The 6,280-nt window shown below is 33.5% G+C and overlaps 1 protein-coding gene across 1 annotated transcript in view; it reads left to right on the top strand.

Annotated features, from left to right (window-relative positions):
- Nucleotides 1–714: 714 nt before the first annotated feature.
- The window catches only part of syk (spleen tyrosine kinase), a 51,092-nt gene continuing 45,526 nt past the window's right edge, over nt 715–6,280 (top strand). The window contains exon 1 of the mRNA XM_059358237.1: nt 715–1,073. The gene's annotated coding sequence lies outside the window, so the exon portion shown is untranslated. The remainder of the gene's footprint in view (nt 1,074–6,280) is intronic.

The raw sequence follows: 6,280 nt of genomic DNA, 5'->3' as shown, positions 1-6,280 counted from the left end.
TAAGTTGACCATACATTGTCCAATCTGCCTCAAACTTGTCATGCATGATGATGGTTCATCACTGACCAGTTCTGCATAACAATATTTAATAAATTCCCGCCCTTTTTGATTAGCCACGCCCCTTTCATAACTAATAAACTGTCCTAAAAACTTGTATAAGGTGTCAGATTACTCGGCATAGAGTTCCTGTTTAATAGGCGGTTGATTACCCCGCCCCTTTTGATTAGCCACGCCCCCTTTTACTAACTAATGAACCGTTTGTCCTAGAAACTTGTATGAGGTGTCTGTGAACTCTGGACAGAGTCCCTGTTTAACTGCTGATTTAATCAGAATCAAGGGCCAGAGGCAAGCACACAATCAAAATTTCTTTAGAAATTTTCTAGTTTTATATTGAACTTTGAACTTCAATTTTATTGGAGATAGCAAATTTATGTGGAAGGAGCCATGTTGCTTTTCCAGTTAATGTCAGAAAAAGAGGAGGACCATATAAATGTGTCTGTGTGTGTGTGTGTGTGTGTGTGTGTGTGTGTGTTGTAATCACCTCCTCATGCAGCAGCACCACCATCTGCTGGTCATATTTGTTTAATGCATGATGAACTGGGCTTCAAACATTTTTGCTGGTATTATCTAATAGATTTAATGTTTACCTTTTTCGATCACAGTGAATTTATAATTAATGGACAAATCACAAAAATGCATACAATAAAGAAAACAGGCAATATCTGGGACTTATGAACATGATGATATGCATGAGATAACATCATTGGTCGGCTGACTGAGCTTGTTTTTTATTGTTATGGACCAATAGGAAGTGACCCAGAAATCCGAACGGAAGCACATAAACCTTCCCAAGGAGTGATGAGAGGATGCCCTCCGCCCTGAAACAACCAGAGGGAGAAGGAGGAGAAGAAGTTGATGATAGGATGCTACTGCTGAGCTGTGAGGACCTCCTCAGTCCTGTCAGCAGTACACAATCACACACAGCTCTCAGACATGCTGTTCAACTTACTGGCGACCTTACAGACTAGCTGAGTAACAATGGGCTGACAGACAGAGAGGCTGAGCTACACAGGGTGAGTATCTGACACTATCCATTCATTAACACAGCAGAGTGTTCCCGCCGTATGCGTCTGTAGCAGTAAACAGGATGAAGCTAGGTGCTGCAGCAGGCTAACGGCTGCTGTCCCGGTAGAGATGAGAGGAAGTACCGCTGGCTAATGGAGGAGATAAAGAGATAATGAGATAATGAGAGCTGCTGACCGTCAGTGGAAGATGTAAAATCATGTCGCAGACACAGAGACATAGGCTGCTGCATAAATGTGCATGTGGAAGCATTTGCTCTGAGTTTAAAGGCGCAGTTCAGTGAATATGAGCTTGCAAAATAACTCATAATACAGTGGCTTGCAAAAGTATTAGCAAGCAATAGTACTGTGAGCAAAATTAATTACCGTAACACATTGTATTATATTATAATATACACATATTTTAATGCAAACAATTCTATCATTACCGTAACATCTAACCATTTTTTCTCATCAATTTTCATTCCGATTTTGTTCTTTATACATTGTTAAATACCATTATGTTTGATTATATTCTGTTAAATTATACATTTTTAAACAAATGTATATTTATTTTTATAAAGTTTATTAAATGTTTATTGTATATAAGTGTGGGGAAACCATGACATTTATATCTGGACGCATTACAGTAATGAGTTTGTGAATCAAAAATATGTTTAAAAATATAGAAAATATTATTTTAACACAAAACAATGAATTGTGCCTCATTACGGCTATATTATTCATTCATATGAAAGTGAAATATATTTAGTTGAATAAAATATGTCCTTATAATCTTCACAGACAGTACGTAGACTGGCTTCATGAGAATCACTCTTCTGCTCCATATTTATATTTATACAGTGGCTTGCAAAAGTATTCTTCCCCCTTGGATGTTTCACCCTTTTGTTGCTTTTACACATGAAATCATGGTCAATATAATTTGGCCTTTTTAAAAAGAATTTGCAAAAAACCCCTCTTTAATATCAAAGTGAAAACAGATTTTTACAAAATAGTATCAATTAATTAAAAATATATAAGGTAAAATAAATGATTCCATACCCTTTAAAGTAACTGACCTAATTCAACAGAGTTCCAGCTAGTTGATGAAGCAGAGTCGGTTAGTGAAATGGAGATTACTTGAGAACAGTTGATGTGGACGGCCAGCTCTAGGCAGATTGAAACAAGGTCCATACTGCTTCTATTTCTTATTGATGGTTTAACTCTGTAGGATGTCTCGTGAGTTGACATTTCTTTGTAGCTCTTTGTATACTTTTCAATGATCTTTTCTCTGAGTTACTAGAAGTGTTCTTTTTGTCTTCATGGTACAATTGTAGGAGGAATAGTGATGAACCAGAGACTGGACCGCCCAGACACATGTTTTTATACTGCGATCACTTGACACACCAACTGTTCTCAGGTGATCTCCATTTCACTAACTGTGACTCTGCTGCATCAACCAGCTGGAACTCTTTTGAATTAGTTCAGTTACTTTAAAGGGGATGAATACTTATGCAATTATTTACTTTACCTTATAGATTTTTAATTGATTGATATTATTTTGTAAAAATCTGTTTTCACTTTGATATTAAAGAGGGTTTTTTTTTTGCAAATTATTTTTAAAAAGGCCAAATTATATTGACCATGATTTCATGTGTAAAAGCAACAAAAGGGTGAAACATACAAGGGGGAAGAATACTTTTACAAGCCACTGTATAAATATAAATATGGAGCAGAAGGAGAAGAAGCCAGTCTAAGCTGTCTGTGAAGATTATAAGGACATACTTTATTAAACTAAATATATTTCACTTTTAAATGAATGAACAATATAGCCATAATGAGGCACAATTTATTGTTTTGTGTTAAAATAATATTTTCTACATTTTAAACATATTTTTGATTCACAAATTCATTACTGTAATGCGTCCAGATAAAAATGTCATGGTTTCCCCACACTTATATACAATAAATATTTAATAAACTTTATAAAAATAAATATACATTTGGTTAAAAATGTATAATTTAACAGAATATAATCAAATATAATGGTTTTTAACAATGTGTAAAGAACAAATCTGAATGAAAATTGATGAGAAAAAATGGTTAGATGTTACGGTAATGATAGAATTGTTTGCATTAAAATATGTGTATATTATAATAAAATACATTTTGGTGATACCAGCTACCCTTGAGCAAATTTAAGTGCTTGCCAAAGAAAAAAAAAGAAAAAATACCTCTTGTTGTTCTTTTTAGTTAAAAATGTGTTACGGTAATGAATTTTGCTCACAGTGTGTCTAAAAATGTCAGAAAATACCTTACATTTTAAAAAATAGATTATAAATTCATGTTAAACAGTAACTTTAGATTGTATATGTTATAAAGGGTCAAATAAAATATGTATTAAATGCTCTTGGATTTTTGCTATGAGCTGTAGCATGTTCATGAGAATCACACAGAAGCAGATTGAATGGGGCAAAAAAAATGAATTGTGGGAGTCTGCATTGTGTAAAAGGCTTCAAAATTCAATATTCTTACTTACTGGCTCAACCGCCCTTTTTCTACTTCATTGATACCTGTCATGGCAATTGAAGCCTTTAGTTGCGTAAAATTCCACCACTACTCCTCCTCAACTAAATTACTTTTAAACAAATACATTGCACACTGAACTGAACATGTTGCATTGCATTGGCAGTGATTGGCTGCAAGCAAACAATACAAATAGTCAATCTCTTCACATATCTTGGTACAAAAAGGATCCAATGCAGATATTGTTTGACTTGAGGAGTTTAGATATACTTAGTTTTAGGTTCTTTATAGAGTACAGAGTGCAGATATCAAGGAATAGTATCAGGCTAAGAGCACAAAGAAGATTCTTTTACTTCACATTGTATTTTGCATTTACAGTATTTCAGCTGATATAATACCTAGCTGCTGCTTTGATGTGTGCTAGTTAGTTTGTGTAAAATATTGCACATGCAGTACATTTTTTCTGAAATATTAATCTTGATCAAGCTATCAGCTGAAATTTTAAAAAAAGTATGTCTGCATGATTGTTTCAGCATCACTATTGTGATGTGTGCAAGCGCAATATTCATATCACAGCTTCAGGACAACTTTTCTGCTGGAAACAAAAGGAAAACGTACAAGGTTCTCATTTTCCATAATGTTACCAGCCGAGCCTCCCCCTTTAAGAGGTAAAATACTGAAATCAGCAGGTGTCACACACACAGTGAAGCGCATGCTTTAAAAAAAGATAAAGGGGTTGTTTTGTGTTTGCTGCACAGGAGAAATAAAGCTCCCATTTAACCCTTTGATGCACAACATATTGACACCTCTTTTAATGCACAACATGGGTCAAAAATGATATTTAATGCTTACTGTGTGTTTCTGTGCTCTATCTTTTGATATCAAGTTATTTTATGATTGAATATTCCAAATATTCTTTAAATATCTTGTTTTTGATAACAACAGATCATTATTTCCATTTTGCCATTCATACTTTATGAAGAAAAAAAGGTTTTGTATTATTACATAGCTAACTATTTGGCTAAGTAGCTTGCTAAGCTAACTACTTAGCCAAGAAGTTAGCTACGTAGTTAGCTTAGCAAGCTACTTAGCCAAGAAGTTAGCTAAGTAGTTAGCTTAGCAAGCTACTTAGCCAAGAAGTTAGCTAAGTAGTTAGCTTAGCAAGCTACTAAGCTAAAAAAAAGGATATGGGTCATTTTTGACCCATGTTGTGCATTAAAAGAGTAGTGACACAAAAAGGGATTTTATTAAAAAATGAATAAAGTGAAACATAAAATTAGGATGTATGATGATCAAAAACAAACTCATTGAGGAAAACCTGGAATACTGAATGATGAAAATAATTTATTGCAACGATATAGAACATAAAAAAATCTGTCGGGTCACTTTAGACCCATGTTGTGCATCAAAGGGTTAATGCAACGCCATCACAGGCTCTCCCGACTATTCTTCACCATATAGCCATGGTCCATATCGCCCAGCCCTACCCCATAACACCACTGATTTATTTGACTTCATCATTTTATACTGTGTTTTTTTTTTCACTCACTTGTGTTTTGTCTTTTTTTTTTGCCATTTTTTTGTCACATAATTTACACAGAATATAAATTGAACTGTGTCAACATTTGAGAGGTACAAAGTTAGGAGAGTTTTAATTTAACCATGCTGTGTAATGTGAGGGAATTAATATCAGCAATGCTATTCAAATATCAGTGCAGTAATTGTTCAAAACTGCCTATAAAGTGGAGGTGTGAGTGCAATAAAATCTGAAATAAAAAATGAATTTGTCTTTTTGTCCCCCCACATCTTCATTTCCATATCTACAATATGTTATGTGCTTTATCTTTATTTTTAAGGGAATTAATTGTTCATTGACTTTAGTGGGTGGGTGGTGGGACAAACTGTTAACATCCATCACATATTCTGTTCTGTTTGATGATCAAAGTGTTGAGTCAGGTTATCGAATAAAAAAACTTACAACTGTCCTGAGTGACAGTGTTGCTTTCTGCTCCTAAAAATGAAAGGAATGAAAATTAAATTGATAACAAACATGAATTAGTTAACGTAAGCTTAACAGACTTTTAAATGGAGTTAATAACAGTTAATTCATTGTGTAGTACCAGCTAAAAGCTTTTTCTAAGTTGTCTCTTTTTGTCAGAATTTTTTTTTCCAATAATCTAAGTAGACAGCATAACAATTGTTGAGTTGTCTTTAAGGTCAGTTTATAATAATAGAAAACAGGAACCTGACAGAAGCACAAAGAGAACTGCAATTCAAGTAGTTAGAACACACATAATGGTTTTGGATTTTTCATTAGTTTTAGTTTTTAATTTTTTTGTGATTTTTTGTTTTCAAATTCAGATGGTTTTTAATTAGTTATTAGAGTGAGTTTGCTACTTTTAATTCGTTTTTATTTTTTGGAAAATGCTTAGTTTTAGTTTAGTTAGTTAGTAGTTGGGTGCCAGATTCAAAAAAGTCACAATAAATGTTTCCTTAATTTCCTTTGTCTGATCCATCTCAGCCCTAATAAGTTTATTAAGTCATAAAACCAGATAGATGAAATAGATTTCATATCTACCTAAAAGGTTTACGTATGAAAAAAGTTGACAAAGACGAAAACGAAGGACATTTTCACTACAATTTTAGTTAGTTTTGTAACCACAAAATACAGTTTCAGTTAGTTACTGTTTTTA

Source organism: Centropristis striata, chromosome 19 (genome assembly GCF_030273125.1).
Source record: "Centropristis striata isolate RG_2023a ecotype Rhode Island chromosome 19, C.striata_1.0, whole genome shotgun sequence".
In the NCBI taxonomy this organism is placed as follows: domain Eukaryota; kingdom Metazoa; phylum Chordata; class Actinopteri; order Perciformes; family Serranidae; genus Centropristis; species Centropristis striata.
This window is presented reverse-complemented; position numbering and strand designations above follow the sequence as displayed.